This window comes from Lepisma saccharinum, chromosome 1, assembly GCF_977018435.1.
Source record: "Lepisma saccharinum chromosome 1, izLepSacc3.1, whole genome shotgun sequence".
Classification (NCBI taxonomy): domain Eukaryota; kingdom Metazoa; phylum Arthropoda; class Insecta; order Zygentoma; family Lepismatidae; genus Lepisma; species Lepisma saccharinum.
In genome coordinates, this window is record NC_139229.1 from 50,417,828 (window position 1) to 50,437,795 (window position 19,968).

Below are 19,968 nucleotides of genomic sequence, written 5' to 3' on the forward strand. Positions count from 1 at the left end.
CATATGTTGTGTTAACACACACATCATGATTAATTCACAAATCACATATATGTATTTAGGATGCAAAATGTAATGTTATTTAAGTTATGTATTGTTTGTTCTTCACTGTCACCTAAAATATTGATTATTTGATTTTGATACACTAAAAAAAGATACACGGTTATGTTAAGTAGTGATGTAGTGCAGTACTGTAACGAAGGAGAGCGTTTAATGAGTTCAAATTGCTAAGGTTGGTAATTTTATGTCCGCTCCTTCGTAATGACTGTTCTCAATCCCCTCACCACCATCTTACCATGCGTCTAAAACTAATAGTAAATCGCTAATTAACATAAATAAATTGTTATTGCGACGAAGGCCGATTCGATAAGAAACTACTCATAAGTATTTATATAGTGAGTGACAAACCAAAAGTTCAAAACCTCAATGATCGTTAATTCCTCACTGCTTTGTATATAAAATGCAGTGGTCGAAAGTAGCGCGCTACTTGTAGCGGCGCTACTGTAGCTAGCTACAAAATTTGTAGCTGTAGCTGTAGCGGCGCTACATTTTTAAAATTGTAGTTGTAGCGGTAGCGAAGCTACAAAATTCCTGTAGTTGTAGCGAAAATTTCGCTACAGCTACATTTCTTCTCAGCATTTTGAGGTAAATTTTGAATGTGGCAACAGCATTAAAAAAATCGACAATAATGCTTACTTTTGCAGGAGGTTCATAAAGACAAAGTCTATTACATGGAAATACGGATAATGTAGATTATAAATATCTTGATATCGCGGTATAGGTATCCGCGTAATTTATTTCATTAGTATCTTAAGTATCTTAATAATTCTAATATCCAGATAACTAACTGACATAGGTATATGAATATATATCAGCTAACAGCTACTTTTTTTGAGATTTTGTGGAAATGTCTCATTTGTGGCACCCCTGGAAAAAAAATTCCTCGTTTGCGTCAGCCCGGAATATATATTCTGGATATCCCTAGTATAAGAGGCAGCAAAATGTCATTAATTATGTGTAAAACACAACTTGCAGTGCAAAAAGGAGCGATCCATTTTCCACTAGAATGATAGCAATAGGGCCAGCAATCAATGGCTCAGTATGTTAACAGAACTCTCGGATTTACACATCAGTTTTCTCAATATATTTCCCTTTAGATTTTCTGATACTTTTGCTAATCATGACAATGAAGATCAATGTTTTATTTAGTAATTATCTTATCTACAGACAAGGGATCCCGGGTTCGATACCCGGTGGAGACACATAGTGGTTCGGATCCCACTTTATACTGTAGGTCCAGTCCCGATTAGCCTTACTGTGCATAAAGTGGACTTAAAACAAGAAGTCAATCAATCATATCTAGAGTCGCTTTCTGCCACTTTTGGCTAATGTAAGAATGAGGAAGAATGATGAAAGACGATGAGCAACGTGGGGAATGGAGGAGCAGGAGGATCCCATCCTCCAGGCATCTTTCCTAGTTTTTATTTGGAGTCCACTTTATGCACAGATAAGCAAATCGAGACTGGTTTCGAACCTCTATGTGACTTAACTGAATATTTATTCTCAAGGATAATATGTTGATATATAAGTGTAAATAATTCTACCAAATTTTATTTGTGTATGGTTGTAATCATTCATTTTGTGTCACCGTAATTGCACTACTCATATATCAAATTTGAATTGATCTGCCGCTTACATAGGTACGTCCACGCTATAACACAGGTGACGGAGGAACAGTGTGGGAGGGAGACCAGCAGTCGGTAGGTAAGCCAAGGCCCTTCAAAGGGCTGTAGCGCTGTGGGTTATTATAGGTACGTTATTCTGAAACACTATATTGAAAATAAGCAACTGAAGTAACACTGCTATCAAAATTACCGAATGACGGGAATCATGATAATAAATAACAGAATCTATTTTCCAGTAAGTACAACTATCATACTAGGGTCTTCTTTGGAATATACATGTGGTTGTTAATTTCTTTTATGCAAAAGTAGCGGAAAAGTAGCGAAGTAGCGAGTAGCGAACAGGAGTAGCGTAGCGAGCTACTTCTTGGAAAATGTAGTTGTAGCTGTAGCGAAGCTACATTTTGGAAGAGTAGCTGTAGCTGTAGCGAAGCTACTTTTAAAATGTAGCGTTCTGATCACTGCTAAAATGTTTGTCTTCTTTGAACAGAAAGTACGAGTATCAGATATAACAAACTTTCCGCACTAACTTTGCAATATTCGAAACCACCATTACAGACTTAGCTCTATGTAACTTGATTCTGCGCATTCCACGTGGCATGTGACTTCCTCGAAATAACTTTCTCTTACTATTTCCTTCCCTCTCGTGAAATACAGAGACCAATGTTAACTTCTTAGCACGGTGGATAAACTTTACACCAAACGATATACTCCTGAAAAAATTATGCCTAGGTGGAGTATCGAACCTACGACCTCCCTCGTAAGAATCAAGCACGCTACCTCTTCTCCAGATAGCTCATGTTAAAATTTGCTACCAGTTTGAAGAAACCAATTCACACATAATATCAAGTCTATAATTTCCTCATGGCAATTTTCATGAGAAAACGAATTCAGATAAAATCGAGAAACGCTGAAAGGGAAAAATGATGAACATGTCTATTGGCGTTTTGTCATATTTTGTAAATTGTGTAAAAATTCCGTGTTTTGAACAAGCAATCGTTTAGTTATGAAGTATTTTGTTGTTTGTTTAAAGTAGGAACAGGAGAGCGAAAAGGAGTCATTTGAACCAGACCCCGTTTGACAAGAAACTTCAGCTTTTTTCAAAGACTGTATGAGAAGAGAGAGGAACGTATGAAATATAAAATATGTGTGAAATTAAAACAATGGAAACCTCGAAAGATGATACTAACGAACTTCAAAGTATGAAAAACATATTTTCGTGGTGGAAAACTGCAAGTCATTTTCGAAATATGAACTTGATTATGAAGTGGAGATATGGGACGATACGATCCCTCAGCAAGAAAATTTTAAGTAAGCTACCTCCAACTTTTTCAATGGTCATAATTACTAATTAGGGTCCGGAAGTTGAGGATAAATCAACTTTTTTTCTGACCCTTAAAAACAATGCTAAACCTGATATCATGTCCGTTTCCCTTCAGTTAGAGCCGGAAAACACTTTCTATTTTACATTTTTTTTTTCATTTTTCGGCCTTTTTTGGCTTTTAGTTTATTTGTCAGTATTTTTAATAGTTTTTGTTGCATTTTTACTTATTTTTTGAGGTTTATTTTTCTCCTCCCCTGATGTTTCGTGCATTTTAAATGCATTTACTAGTAAAACTTAGATATTTAGATTCCTTTTAGCAAATTCACCATGAATCGAAAATACGGTCAATGGAAAAGCATAATATTATTTTTAACTGAAATGTTTGGCAAAGGATTAAAATACTTTGTGTGAAGATCTACTTTGAGGTTCTTTTTCTGGACACTATTATCGCTTTAATCTGTAGTTTTAAAGTAAAATTAGTCACAATATAAAATGCAATTACACTCGGGTATACGCGAAGCAGAACTGTATTTTCGGATGCTGGCCGACTACAGTATCATAGAAGGCCCACTCTGAAAGGAGATGAATTGGTTGATTTGGTGGTTTAAGTCAACTTTATGCATAGTAAGGCTAATCGGGACTGGACCTACAGTTTAAAGTGGGATCCGAACCGAGTGCATAAAATAACGTGAACTGTGTGGTGTAGGGGGATCGTTTGCTTATGGAATGGAAGGTCATCGGTTCAAACATACTTCCTTGCAAAATCTTTTTCGGGAAGTAAACGGCTTTGGACGAGAATGCTTATCTACGTTTCTTGGATATTTCCGTTGATATTTATGCGATTTATGTCCAGCATTTCCGGATACAGAAATTGACATGTAAGGTCTTAATATGTGTTAACTTATAACAGCTGAATGAAAGGAAAAGTATTTCCTAAAATCCTGCCAATCACTGAAAGATTAGGAACATTAATAGAAGTATTACTTGAGGCATGCACAGTGGCAACGATTCGGGGGGTGGGTGGAGGGACAGTTGCCTCCGCACTATGCTAAACCTTATCTACCAAGGGAAAGTATACTGTCCTTGCCCCTCCCTCCCCAGATTTGGCACGTTGCGCCGTCAGTTTCGGAACCCAATCACCGCCACTGAGTATGCATCACATAAATATTTACAGTAATATCATATAATATTATATTACGTTATTACAGCACTTCGTACTCGGTAAATAAAAATAAAAAAATAATCAGGAAAGGGTGGGATTTGAACCTACGATGTTTCGATTTTGACAAAAACATTAAAAAACAAAAGTGCTGTCATCTAACCAACCACTCCAGAAGATTGCTAAGAGAAAGCTCAGTAAAACACGTTAATCTCAGTTGAAGCAACATTGTACCGGAGTTTCGAACCATTTTTCGCCAAGAACCAAGGAAAAGACACACTTTGCAGAATCGTTTGGTGTTGTGTAAGGTATCTTTACTAAACATTTCGCATAAAATCATCATAAATTTGCCTTCTTGCATTCAGATGTGACCGCAATTCTTTCCAGGTGGATGAGAACCTGTTCAGTGTTTCACAATGCAGATACATTTTCCTATTTTCAAATTCAGAACGACGAATCTTGAAATATTTTCAACATTCGTATTTCTACTTAACATTTTTTTGTTTACTCATATATTTTATTACTGCTTTAGGGTATCTTTACTTTATGGAATGCGAAAGAATGAAAAAAAATTGAAGCGCTATGCTGCCAAATTTACGAATTTCGGACTTTGAAATTTTTCAGGGCGGTCAAATAAGATGTTGCGAAGTGTACCAAAGAAAATTTATGCACACGAATACTTATTGTAATACGCATAAAATATTAATCAGGAACTTTAGTTTTACTCTAATTTGATCTAACATCTTTTTTGTTATTTAATAAATATTAAATTCTTCATCATTTTTACAATAATTCCCTTGCCAGGACAGTTGTTATTATACAATTTTGACAATCTTGACTCCATGTAAGTTAGATAATGAATACCTGCTGTTGTATCTCTATTCGTATACCGTGTTTTTACCTATTCCTGTAATAACAACAATATAGTATTAGTTATTTTACATGTTGTGAACATACTTATAAATTATATATTAACGTATTGATTCAACATTATTATTATTATTATTTCTGAGACGGTTCGGACCCTCGCCCCGAAATATATTTCTAGATACGTGCCTAATTATACCCCCTAAATTTTTGACAGGGGATACATTACTCCCTCCCCAAATCCTTCGATCCGAATTGTACATGTTGTACCCTCCTCAAATAATTTGACAAAAGCAACCGTTCGAAGAATCCTTTTTTAGCAGGTAAACTCAAACAAGTTTATTTTGTCTAGGTAATCTCCCTATACGAAAAGAAATTAAATCCACCGGGAATTTATCACACTGTATTGTGGTACTACTTATCTCACTTGATCTGTGCTTGTGAAAAATTTCCAAGGAAGTAAAAATGTGTAAAATTAGTTTAAAGCGATAGAATGAAGCCTGCTGCTTATGTTATTGTCTTGTACACGTTAATAAAATTTAAATTATTTTGGGAATATTGCTTTTTTATTATTGGCGGTACAGTCACGGACAGTTCTGAGTTGTAATGATTCCATTTAAAGTTAATGGGATTGTTACAATCCAGATGTGTCAGTGACTGTACAAGATTATGCAAATTGAGAATTGTTCTAAAATGGTAAGGGCATGTTAAGCATACATATATATTTGACTACAGATAACTGTTTTAATTTAGAGCTTTTTACAAGTGGTAGATAAGTTAGAAAATTTACCTCTTGTTACATTTGGCCAAGATCGGTCAGTGCGTTTCACGATGGCGGCGAAAAACTTTTGAGAGCCTTCTCAATTTTTCAAATTTCTGTGTACACTATATTTCTTTTAAATTAAGGAATGAAAATCGCTACAATTTTAGGGCTTGTATATATTTTGATCATAAAAACTGTCATGTAGCCCATCGTTTAAGAAGTTGGAGTGTGAAGTAGGAGCAAATTATCATTATCGTGACCATGATATATGCGGTAAATTTATAGATTTAGAGCTGAACTAGAGCAAAATCGGTCAACATGTTTCAAAATGGCGGACGATTTTTTTTTCTATATTGCAGTCACTCTAGTTCTGGCACTATTTTCAAATCTCTGTCTGCACTACATTTTCAGAGCTTATAAATAAAACTCGAAGCAATTTTAAGGCATCGCCTAAATTATCATTTTGTAATTAATCTTACGAAATGTGGTGCTTGATTGGGAAGCAGAGAGAGATAGAAGCGTTAGAGATATCATATGAGGCGTTGCGGATACGAAGGGCGAACTCAACAAACTTGCATTGTGAGGGAAATGCGTTTCAAGTTTGTCAAGCACCGTGCGAACTCCACAAAATGTTTGGAAATCACGTATGAAACATTCCAATCTACTGTTACCAAGTTTTTGTGGAGTTCGCACTGTGCCTGACAACTTGAAACGCATTTTCCTCACAATGTACGTTTGTTGAGTTCGCCCGTCGTATTCGCAACGCATTATTATTTTTGCAGTTTCAATACTTGTGAAGAAGATAACTAATGTCATTTATTGTTATTTATTACACTCTTTTCTGGAAAGTAATCATATTGCGAAAATACAAAGTTAATACACGTCCGCAATAAATTCTTCACGTAATCTCATTTATCCTTCAAAACATGACAATTAAAATACACCTCAGAACCTTCTAGTGGCAAAGTGCTATCTTAATCTACGTGAATATAAATTAAGCCAGACCACTTGACACATTTTATCACCACATTGGTTTTAACTCTTTGGTCACTATTTCTCATGAAAACACGGAATAAGAGAAATTATGATGCTTGAAATAAGAAACATTCAATCCAGTTTCGTTAATTTTTCATGTAATTTTTCAGCAGATGAACTGAGTTACTTGAATTTATCATTAATTGATGGAACAGTCAAGTCCAGTAATAGAAAATTATCAATAGCTACTAATATATCATGGAAGGTCAATGGATAGCCTAAATTGTAATAATTACAGCGAGTCTTACATTTGTCCCATAACGACGATGTACTGGGTCAACGAAGTTAGTAATTCGTTGTGTTTTATACAGCGTATATTGATACACCTGTACATTGAATTGTATCTTCTGCAAATGTGCTGTATAAAGAAATGAACTGCCGGAGTTCTAATTGAGGTGAGTGTACAGAGATGAGCATAATTAGCTGACGGTTTCAAATTGCAGAAACAAAACGAACACGTTTCCTTAGAGCATATTATGTAAATGAAAAAAATCCTACATCTCTTGGAGATTAATTCAAGAAACAGCAAACACTTCCTACACTTCTTGGAGATTAATTCAAACAACGTAAACACCCACATAAACGGATACTAACAAAAAATAACAGTAGCTTTGATCATGTGACCATTATTACTCTTAACAAAATGGCGGACGACTATATTTTGATTCGTCAGTGTGCTGCTACTGAATTTCTCGTTGAGGAGAAAATCCCCGCTGCAGAAATTGAACAGAGGCTTCAGGGTGGCTATGGAAAGGTGCGCATGGGTACTTGCAGTGTTGGAAAATGGGTGAAACATTTTAAAGATGGGAACACGAGCATCCAAGATAAGCCTCGTAGCGGTTGCCCTCGAATAATATCAACTGAATGCAATAAGGAGAGGGTTGGGGAGATTTTCTTGAATCTTGGCAAACCATTAATGCTACTCGTTATGTCTACACGCTGTACAAGCTCCGTCTTGCATTGCGCGATAAACGCCCTGTAAGAAAGATCATCCTAAAGAACGATAATGATCAGCCCCACTCAGATTGCGTCACATCTGAAGAAATTGACAAAACTGGGTGGGAAGTTATTTCACACCTCTCCAACACCCCTGATCTGACACCATCAGATTACCATCTGATTGGATTCATGAAGGATCTGGTTCGAGGTCAATGTTATAAGACAATGGGATCAATTCAGAAAGCAGTGCGTCATGTCTTATTCAGGTTGGAACGGAGCTCTACCGCAGGGGTATTAAAATTTCCAGAACCAGACCCATTGATTACAAAGCCACGGGGGAGACCCTTTGAACTTGTATTCGTCACTCTAAACTCAGAGGAGCGACACTTGTCATGACTTGTTTATCCTCACCTCACATGTGTTCCATATAGAGGGTGATTCAATGAGAGCGTGCAAAAATTAAACAGGAATACGTGTTTCATTTTTGCACGCTTTCACTGAATCGCCATGTATACAGGGGAGTATAGTTACAAGGGTGAGATTATTTCAGTAACATCTCAGTAACATCATCTCAACCTTGTCACTAACTCTCTTGCTCGCGCTCCACACAGTTGGTAGAGCCGGCCCCCGTGGCGGAGTAGTTAGCACATCGCGCTACGACGCCAGAGTCCCGGGTTCAAATCCCGACCTGGGCATGGATATTTGTGAGTGTCCATTCATCAATTTCATCATATCATCACTCATCCCCACCTTCGCAAATTAGCCCAAACTGGCACAAGAAGCGAAGTAAAGTAAAGCAAATCAATCAATCAATCAATGAACACAGTTGGTAGACACGCTGGCCAGACTCGCATAGTCAGCTGAAATGTTATTCTGGTTTACATCGTGGTAAATTTTGAGATATTTGGTTGACAGAAAAGATGGTTATTATTGTAAGTCTTGTTGTGTGTGTGTGTGTGTGATTTCTTATCTATACATGCACAAGACATACAAAATACGTAGGTTCAAATTAAACAACATAACTTTAATACATGGAAGCCATTCACGTACATCTTACACACGGTTACTATGACAACCAATCAATAACATGCTATAAATACAAATTCTTCTTCTTCGCCTTATCATGCGTCTATCAATTATTGGAATCTGTTTTAACTGTATTCTGCGTTTGTGTGTCTGTGGATATTCGCTGTCGTGCTAATGTATCGATGAGGGTTGTTCAACAAGTTTTGCGTCCTGGCCTTTTACTTCTTTATTGAGTGAGGGAAGTTTATGATTTTACATTTAAATTTAAAAAAAAAATAATATCTGCTCTAAGAGGATATTTTCTGTTTAAGGTAGTGCCACTGACGTCAGAGCAGTACCTTGGAAGATGTCGGACTACGTGGACACGGTTAGCGTGCTGTGATTGAATTTCCGACTGGGGAAGATGTTCCACCTGTCGAAATCCACCGTTGAATGCGTGACGTATATGGGGAAGCATGCGTTGACGTTAGCACGGTTAGGAAATGGTTGCGGACTGAACACACTGGCAACCCAGTCACGGCCACTTTAAAGACAAGCGCCGCAGTGGATGCATCCACTCGAGAGATGGTGGCGTGTGTTGATGAATTGATTGTGGTATCGCCGCATTAAGAAGAGGAAGATCGTATAGATTCTGGGTATATGCTTCAAACAGTGAACCACATCATCAACAACGAACTTGGGTTAAAAAAAAACTGTGTTCCAGGTGGGTCGCTCATCAGCTGACAATATAGCCAACCTCATTTTTTCTGACGGCATGCAAAAACTAGTGCACCGATGGCGGAAGGGTATCGACGCTGGTAAAGAGGACATTCCAAACTTTCATTTGAATGTAAAATCATAAACTTCCCTCACTTAATAAGAAAGTTATAGCCTAAAAGGCAAGAATTATTAAACAACCTACGTACATTTAGATAACCGAAACGCACTGATTAAGGTTTCGTATAGCATAATTTACAAGTGTCAATGCCACAATTTTAACGTCTTTTTTTCGTTGCAGGAAAGTCTAGATCTGATTCTTCACTGGCGAATCTCCACCTGCCCAACGATGGTCACTTTGGAAAAATACCTTCGAGGATGCCTGGATGTAGCTCCTCCAGATGATATGGACGTGGAAGAAGTGGTGAAGCTCGGCACAACCTTCCCGCGTCCGTTTCCTGTGAAGACATCCCGCTGCGAGACGCTCCTAGAGAAGGACCCAGACTGTGCTCCTCTTCTCAAGCAAAATATCAACAACACATACCCAGTGATTCACGAAAGAACGTTATCTCTCTTCTGCAAGTTTCTAGAACACAAGAAGAAACATGGGACCAAGATCGAGAAGAACGTGTACGAGAATGTTGGTTTGGTAGAGTTGGTGGAAAGGTTGTTGGTGAAACGTGCTGTTGTGTTCTGTGGTGCCAACGATGGCTATGTTCTTCTGACTGGTAGATCTGGTGGTGGAGGTTGGGAGCAAATCGGAAAGGTTGTTGAGAAACCACCATTGTTGTTGAAGGATTGTCTCAGTTATGATGAAATTAAACTTTCTGCTTTAGTGGCAGTGTCTTCTCCGAGCGTGTTCATTAACGATGGTAACAGGCACAACCGCGGTATGCCCACGTCACCCTGTGATTTGGAGACTTCAGGGATCATCGTAGGGATAGTTGGAGCAAGATTAGAGAAGGAAAATGTTATGGAGTGGCAAGAAGTGGTTGTTAGCAAGACACAGAACATTAAGGAAAACGGTTATGGACCTCAGCCCAAATCATCGACAGCCGAAGCGTCCTTCAAGAGAATTTGGGCCAAATTCTACGGCATACCGCACTTCCCGTTGTACCATGAGGTCACTGCCGGCAAGAGTAGCAAGTACAAACTGTTAACCTACGACGGACTGTACTTCAACAATGATGTTTTCAAGAAGAGAGTGGAGGTGTCCGCCCTAACTCTGCTCTTGGAGGCCAATGACAGGGCTTCCAAAGCGAACAAGCAAGCGTATGTCCACGTCGTTGGGTTTGGTCTTGGGGTCTGGGGTCTAAGTCCACATCAAGAGAAACTCTTCATGGATGCGTTTAACTGCTGCTTCCACTCTCTGACTCTCACCAACATAGCCGATGTCGACTTCAGCTGGTTCGAGGAGAGCTCTTGCGGTGGCGTCACCGATGGGGGGTTCGTCGAGGGAACGAAAATTCGAATTCACTTCTCTAGGCGCGACCCGCATGAGAAACTGACGGGGGATGACTGTGGTAAGTTGCTCGTTGTTTCGTACGCTTGGGACGGAAATGCCATGCCAGGTAATGAATACTGGACCGGCGGTTTGTCATCTTCTGGTGATCCCGCGGCGGCATGTGCCAGCCAGATACCAGAGCTTCAGAATCCTCACATCAACAAGAAAGTATCTGGAGCCAACCTACATGTTGCCTCGTCGAAATGGGGAGTGATACATATTGCAGATTACGCTAAGCGAATGTTGAAGAAGCTGAAAGACATTGGCCATCCAAAATCTAGCTAGCGTGTAGACGTTTGTGAACTTAGTAAGCAATATGAAAAAGTGAACCATGTGAAATTGAAGCTTTGCCACAGCTGTTAACTCTACTTTATAGTATGGATTTCCACAAAATTTATAAATTAGCAGAAATGGACCGTATTAGTGGTGACGTTACAGAAGACGACGGAGCACGTGTTGAGTCTAAACAAAGTGGAAACGTGTTTTTCACTATTAAATCCCTTGAATTTTCCATCGGAAAAGTTGTGAAACAAAAATGTGATGTTTGTCGCAATGTGAAGATGAGATTTCGGAGAATAAGGCTATACATAACACATACCTTACAGAGAATAAGGTATTTCTTAGAGAATAACCGGAGTAAGAAAATCATGCAAAATCTAGATTCCAGTTCCGAGCACAGCCGAAGCAGGCCCGAAGCTCACCCGATCTCAAGTCTGTTACGCTGCCGCTGTGGATGATAGGAAACCAGCAGCCGCACGTGACTGAAGCAGCAACGCCCATTGGCTGCGATTCCGGATCGGACGTCGATAGGAGCTTTTGCTTTACTCGATTTCCTAATCCATTTATTCTTTACATTCTCATCTGTAAGGTATGTGTTATATATAGACGCATTCTCCAAAAACTCATCTTTACATTGATGTAGGATAAGCATCACAATTTTGCATCATTGCTGTCACAATTCTTAAAGCCAACCCTTCCGATTGAAATTTCAATTGCTCGGGATAGGAAAAAAACACGTGGTAGATTTGTTTGGACTCATGACGTCACACTAATATGGTCCATTGCTGTCATAATCCCAACATCTTGTGAAGATCTATTTTTGCCTTCGTCGTCTCAACTACTACCTCCGAAGCACAATGATAAAGGATCGCCTGATCTTGCCTTAACCGTAGAGAGAGAAGCTGCGAAAGAAGTTGATTTGGATGTCCTGCAGTTCGACTCTGAGCATCAAAAGAGAAAAAGTCGCTTGCACTAATATTTCAATAAATTTAAAATTCAATATTTTGGTTTTATCTGGGAAGTATAGTTTTAGTATTTTTCCATGTCCCCTTAACACATTATACTGCCAATTAGTTTTTTATAATTTATATTTATTACTATGTACAGTGGGATCCATGACTATTACCGTGCAAATTGTCCGTGACTATTTTCATTCATTTTTCTCTTACATTCTATGTGTTTTTAAGCGATAGAGTTTTATGTATGTTGGTGCAGAAGTAGTCAACAGCTTGTTTTGAGTTTTCTTTTAATTCTTGAAGCTCTTATTGGGTCAAATAAAGTGCACGAACATGGTGATGGGCAACTTGCACGGTAATACTCATGGATACCACTGTACATGTTATGAAATGTATTCGAATGTAAAATTTAACACATTTTCAATGCAATTTTGTACATGTGTACAATTTGGTTTTACTACAATGCGTAAAGTTCCTATTACTAGATAATAAATCCAAAGGTCCACCCACAACACACAGTCTGGAGGCGACACTGGCAACAACATTAAATAAACTCAGTTTTTTGCAAACTTTCTGCTCGACTGCAACGAAGTGAAATTAATTGATGACTATACGCATAGACACATCACAACTGGAAATTCTCCCGCTCTTACTATATTGAAGCGACTGGATGTCAAACAGTGCATTATTATGAGTAGGGCTAGGATTTTTATGACCTAAAAATCATCAAAATATGCCAAATAAAAAATGCTCTTTAAATAAAATATGCACTATAATTTGAAAAATATCCCCTTACAACTGAACTTTTTCAAACATCAATATTTAACATGCTGAGGCATTTTCACATACTATATTTAGTTCACTTTATGAGCCCTGAGTTACAATGTACAATTAATACTTTCTGTAAATTTTCAAATAAAATTGATTGCCTATTGTCAGCCAGCCAAGCCTTGCACTGAGTAAAAGGAAGGTAGTTCTCATTCTCATAATTTTGCAGAAAATAAACAGTGATCTGCTCTTCAAACAAATTCAACAATAAACAAACATTTGCTCAGAGTTATTTTGGGCCAAAGTCCATTTTCTCATTTCATTCCAATAAAAAAGGAGACTGGTTTTCCACATTTTTCAGGAAATAAACTGGGACGTATAATTGTAAAAAAATCAACAACTTGAGTGAACGAATCCACTTCGAAAATGGCTGAATATTCCTTGAAAAGCGAAAAATGCTGAATATGACCGAAAATCTATCAAAATATGCTGTATCACATAGAAATGGCCAAATATATATACATATGTCCTTAAAAAGCACCTTAATTTAATTAGTTTCTTCATAATATGAATTTCTGTATATTTAGGGAACACATCAGCCTTATCAAAAACAATTATTTAAGTCATAAAAATCCTAGCCCTAATTATGAGTTTGACTTTTTTTAGAACGAGACAAAGACCTATCTTCACCACAGTCACTTTGACTTAACCTGCCAGGAACAAAGCACAAAATTTCTCAAACTATAATTTCAGACATTTAATATCGCCACGTTCTTGGTTCATTATACCATGATGCAGTTTCTTCGGAACTTAAAGTTGCTAATAAAACTATTGAACAATAATTACCTGGTATGTATTCAACTCTAATAATGTCATGTTTTAGAATTATGTGTGGTGGCGAATACATGCATGCAGTTTGAAAAACATATGCTGGTTCAATTTTATTTGTGGCAAAGTAAATGTTCATTCTTTGCTTGAATGTTCATATTGCCCCCAAAATGGCATTGCTGCAATCGTTAACTCATGACTGTTTTCTCTTCCAAATATATATATTTATGCTGTTTTAACAAATGTTATATTGCAGTGCATGTTAATTCTAGAAAAATCTAGGAATGAATATAAACCAGTGGGAACTTTCGTAACTGTAAACTGGAACTCTAAACCAGTGGTAACCAGTGAAAAATTATTCGATAGTTCATGCAATTTGAATACCATTCATGAACGTCAATTGTGTATAAAGTGCAAAATAGTGGATATATTTTAGCATTGACAGGAGTTTTTATCGTAATGGGCTATTTAAGAGTGTAAAAAAGTGCTTTTTAAAATAATATAATAATCTGCTTCCTACTTTGTATAACAATGTGAAAATAAACTAATTACTTTTCAATTGTTTTTGTGTGTAACGAACTCTACAGAAGAGTAACAATTTATATTGATGTTTAAAAATATTGAGTATCATAGTGTCATTTTAATAAAATGTTAAGAATACTTTAAAAGGGCTGGGTTTTGTCGGAGCGTAATCACGCTATGTTCTATCAATTGCTACTAATCTATTAATAGGAGAAAGTACCCAAATTTCGCCCACTTTTTCTTTATTTACAGTGCATAAAGTGGACTTAAAAAGCAAATCAAACCAAACCAATAACTGGCGGAAGTCAGCGTTATTTTTTTTTATTTATTTATTTATTTATTTATTTTACCAGAAATGCACTTTTCAATGAGAAAATTGCATAAGAAATTTTCGAAGACTCATATTTAGATGACATGTTCCTTTGTAATTTGCGACCAATATGAGCCATGAGCAGCATTTGATGGGTTTGCGTCTAGCAATTATATGGGTTAAGTGAATACATACATAGATGCTCTTTTTCAAATTCTTTCTGGCATTAACCGTGGGTAAAACGTATGCTTTTTGCTTACTTATATTTTTTTCTATGCAGAATTACATTCGGCTACAGCCGGATTGCGCACACTTTTCCGGTTTTATCAGTGGTATCTGATAAGCCGTTGACAAGCTATCAAAATGTACAGGATGTACAAGATGAAACTTCTGGAACCATTTTAAATTATGGTAATTGCTGAATATTTGTTTGCCATTACAGGTTATAATTCAAATGTTGAGAGAGTATTTGCATTACTATCAGAACAACAGACTCACGAGGGATTTTTTTTTCATAAAGTCTGTAAAATGTTTGGTACTGGTTCCTATAATTTCAGGGTTTGACTGTCCGTTCTAACTTAAATATAGTTTGACAAAACCTGAAATTTTGATAAAAATTGTCATCTCTAAGAAGAACCACTTAAATGGTGTAGTAAGAGGTGCATTGATTAGTATGATTACAAGTTTTGAAATTTTGCATTTACGAATTCATTAAGAATTCATTTTTTTCAAACTGAAAAGTAATTTCTCAACTACTTTTTCACGTGTTCTATAGAAATATGTATTATTTATTGAGAATGTTTTGTGTCCTACATTTTGACTTAATGTCCTACATTTTGGGACAGCATGTCCTACATTTCCCTTACAGCGATCCGGTAACCCTAAACATGTATAACTTTCATGCACGATATATGTTCACACATATGCAACATGGAGCGACGTGGACACTAAATTGTGTACGTATTCAAAGTTTCTTTAATACATATTATATACAACATATATTATTTAAATGCATTACACAACAAATTTATCCATTTCACAATAAACCAACAGCAAAAATTACATAAATTGTCTCTCAAGTGTGCACGCTCCCTTTCCTCAAAACAATTATTCATGCATTTAAAACAGCATCAATTAAGTGAAGTCTTATTTCTCTGTCTGGTAATTTACAACCCATTACAGAGAATACGAGCGAAGCGAGCAAGAAAATTTTTGGATAATTTTTTTTTGCAGGCTGAAATTTATATTGATTTACTAGGGCGCAAATAATTTCACGGGACGCCAATGCATTCTCTCTTTTACAACTTTTGTGCCTCCCCGATGCTGTAGTGGTATAACATCGTCGCCTTGTGATGAAGGGCTCCCGGGTTCAATACCCGGTGGAGGCACATGGCGCAGTGGTTCAGATCCCACTTTAAACTGTAGGTCCAGTCCCGATTAGTCTGTCTGTGCGTAAATCAATCAATTTTACAACTTATTTTCATTTAGATCGTTCGGTGGCCTGGACCGAGTCTCTCCGCCCCGTAGCTACAATTCTGAACTTTATAACACTAAGAAGAGCAGGCATTGCGAGCGAAGCAAGCAAGAAAATTTTACGAAAAGTATTTCTATTTGCATAAAATTTGAAGTTGTGGGCGGTAATTGCCCACACTGCAGGTACCTTTGGTCGTCAATGTTTGCTCCCCTTGCCTCCCCTAGAACTCATTTCCGTCAAAGGTTGGCGGCAACACCTCCTCTACCCCCTGTGGTTGCGCCACTGCTGACTACAGTTCCAATCAAAAAAGTACACATCATCAGTACTTTTCTCTGTTCGTGGTTGGCAACGCTGCAACTATGTGAGTCAGCCTAACAGTATTTCGAACTCTCAACGTTCTAGGTGGAGGAAAATACAACATTGACGTTTACTCACAGAAGAGCAATATTGCGAAATAGTGATGCAATGGTAAACCCGTATAGCGTTTGACGAGAAGAGAGAATATAAACTGTGGAAAAGTTTGTGGCTTGTTTCCAGTGTCAAAGTGAAGTGAACTTACAACAACAACATCCATGTGATTCAAGAAGCATACGAGTCAAGTCAAGAACTTCACGTAAGTAGACATATTACCTTCAATAAGTATAATTGTAGGAACACAGAACGGTTAAAGCAAGAGCTTTGGTTTCAGTAGTGTTTGTCTGAAAATAACGAGTAATAACACAGATAATAAGTTTATCTGTGGATATAACCGCTGTACTCCCCCGCCCACTTTTTCCTCCCCTTCCTAACTTCCACGATCGAATGTTGCCAACTGTAGTAAAATTTGTATATCACATACAAAGTGATTTTTAGAACATAAATCATTGTCACATTCAAAATTATTTGATTCCTATTGCACTTACTCTATCAACTAGGAAGCTGTAATGCAATTAAAATTCCATTGTAATGGATACAACGTGTGTGTAGGCATGTAGCCTCTCCCGAAATCCTACAAATCTAATTTAAATAGTAGCTATATAGTGGTAATTAATTTTACTTCCATAGCAGGATTAAACATTAGATCGAAAAATGTTTAGTGTAATACAGGAATCAAATATTTTTTTAAAATATTTTACCATTTAATCCAAATTAAAAATCGACCCCCAGCTTCCAAAATTTAAAGTTTTCTTTGTGAGAGGTAATAAACTATATGAGTAAAATTTTCCCTTAACTTTTAAAGCCTTTTTTTTAACTGGATGTGTAAATGTTAATAACAAAATACAATAACTACAAAATGTAAGAAAAATAATGGACAACACCTGTGTTGGAAATTCACTCTACGGAGAAGCGAATAGCAAAGTCTCTATTTATATAATAATAATAATTAATGGGGATTAAAATTAGTTTATTTTAATGATTTTAATTTATAACAGTCATTATTGTAAAATGTCAATTATAACCGTGATAATAATTATCATTTTCATTATTATTTCTACCAATGAAGTTTTATCAATGGCCTGCTTTTCTCTACAGCGCTACAGCGCTCTGTTCAGCATTTTCTCCACGCGGTCAGCATTTTCTTATGGCAGTCAGTAATTCAGCGTTTTAGTAGTAAGTCCCCTACAAATATTTCTTGCGATGCTCGTGCTGATAAGAGATGAGCGCCCACCCTGAAATAAAATACTCGCTACGTGCATGGTGTATATCCATTATGTTATTGCTGACATTGGCGAAGCGTGGTCTCAAGGAGAATGCAAGCAATGCAGTACTCCGAAATGGGGTAAATAAATTATACAGCTCTTTGCCCCACTTTCTAGGGAAAAAAGGGCATTTTAAATAATAATCCCCAACTCCTCTCTCAACGGCCATGCTTCTTAGTTCAAATTCTTGGTCACGTTATTGATATAATAAAATACTTGCTATATTACTTACAATTTTCCGTACGCAATTTGAAATAGTATCCATGTTTGTTTTGGAAAATTCACAACACACCAAATAAAAGAGAACACTCACTTGAACCACTCGTTCTTCCCACACAAATGGAAAATGTTCCGAAAAGCTCTGAAACTAACAGAAAAGTGATACCAACTTCGTTGTAAAAATTATTGTTCACGGGACAGTAAAATAACCGACTTGAAGCTTAAAATGATATTAAGCGTTGGAATAATAAGTCATTAGAACAGGTAATAATGTGTGTATGCATGTATGTATGACAATGTATCATATTAATATAAATAGTATTTTGAGTTTGTTAGCATTTAGTACTTAACGTTTTTGCTATTTGCACTTCTCAGAAGAGAGTTTCATTGGTTTCTTGACATATGTGTTATCGAAAAAAAACTCAGTTTATTGAATTTGTTTGTATGGAAACTCACGATAAATATCGTGTAAATTATTTCTTAGTTGTCAACACTGGTGTGGCGTTGCAATTTTTGATGAGAGAGGTGTGAGGCGGACAACAGCCAGTTGTTCTGCAGATTCCAGCGCTCTCCAATGCCGGGGTCAAAATGTCCAAGTTTGATTCTACCCCCAAGTTAAGTCCCAAGTTTGATTCTACCCCCAAGTTAAACCCCAAGTTTGATTCTGCCTCCGAAAATTAAGTCGTAAGTTTGATTCTACCCCCAAGTTAAGTCAGTTAAGTCCCAAATTTGATTCTACCCTTAAGTTAAGTCCCAAGTTTGATTCTACCACAAAGTTAAGAAAGTTAAGTCGCAAGTGTGATTCTACCCCCAAGTTAAGTCAGTTAAGTCCCAAATTTGATTCTACCCTTAAATTAAGTCCCAAGTTTGATTCTACCCCAAAGTTAAGACAGTTAAGTCGCAAGTGTGATCCTACCCCCAAAGTTAAGTTCCAAGTTTGATTCTACCCCCAAGTTAAGTCAGTTAGTTCACAAGTGTGATTCTACCCCCAAAGTTAAGTTCCAAGTTTGATTCTACCCTTAAGTTAAGTCCCAAGTTTGATTCTACCACAAAGTTAAGAAAGTTAAGTCGCAAGTGTGATTCTACCCCCAAGTTAAGTCAGTTAAGTTCCAAGTTTGATTCTACCCCAAAGTTGAGTCCCAAGTTTGATTCTGCCCGAAGTTAAGTCAGTTAAGTCGCAAGTTTAATCTACTCTCAAGTTAAGTTCCAAGTTTGATTCTACCTTAAGTTAAGTCCCAAGTTTGATTCTACCCCAAAGTTAAGACAGTTAAGTCGCAAGTGTGATTCTACCCCCAAAGTTAAGTTCCAAGTTTGATTCTACCCCCAAGTTAAGTCAGTTAGGTCACAAGTTTAATTCTACTCTCAAGTTAAGTTCCAAGTTTGATTCTACCCCAAAGATGAAGTCCCAAGTTTGATTCTGTCCCACGTTAAACTCCAAGTTTGATTCTGCCCCCGAAAGTTAAGGTGTAAATTTGATTCTGCCCCCGAAAGTTAAGGTGTAAATTTGATTCTGCCCCCGAAAGTTAAGTCCCAAGTTTGATTCTACCCCAAAGTTAAGTCCCAAGTTTGATTCTACCCCCAAGTTAAACCCCAAGTTTGATTCTGCCCCCGAAAATTAAGTCGTAAGTTTGATTCTACACCCAAGTTAAGTCAGTTAAGTCCCAAATTTGATTCTACTCTCAAGTTAAGTTCCAAGTTTGATTTTACCCCAAAGATGAAGTCCCAAGTTTGATTCTGCCCCCACATTAAACTCCAAGTTTGATTCTGCCCCCGAAAGTTAAGTCGCAAATTTGATTCTGCCCCCGAAAGTTAAGTCCCAAGTTTGATTCTACCCCAAAGTTAAGTCCCAAGTTTGATTATGTGTCCCCAAGTTAAACCCCAAGTTTGATTCTGCACCCGAAAGTTAAGTTGCAAGTTTGATTCTACCCCAAAGTTTAGTCA

General features: G+C 37.2%; 1 protein-coding gene and 1 pseudogene across 4 annotated transcripts in view; both read left to right on the forward strand.

Annotated features, from left to right (window-relative positions):
• LOC145994994 (ADP-ribosylarginine hydrolase CG2909 pseudogene) overlaps positions 1-14,263 on the forward strand; it is a 37,489-nt pseudogene extending 23,226 nt beyond the window's left edge. For all 3 annotated transcript variants that reach the window (XR_014442407.1, XR_014442409.1, XR_014442408.1), the window contains exon 2: positions 9,790-14,263. The product of XR_014442407.1 is annotated as an ADP-ribosylarginine hydrolase CG2909 pseudogene, transcript variant X1 (transcript). The remainder of the gene's footprint in view (positions 1-9,789) is intronic.
• A 2,279-nt stretch (positions 14,264-16,542) lies between these two features.
• Positions 16,543-19,968, forward strand: part of LOC145995041 (ADP-ribosylarginine hydrolase CG2909-like) — a 27,469-nt gene continuing 24,043 nt past the window's right edge. Inside the window, exon 1 of the mRNA XM_083131577.1 lies at positions 16,543-16,742. The gene's annotated coding sequence lies outside the window, so the exon portion shown is untranslated. The remainder of the gene's footprint in view (positions 16,743-19,968) is intronic.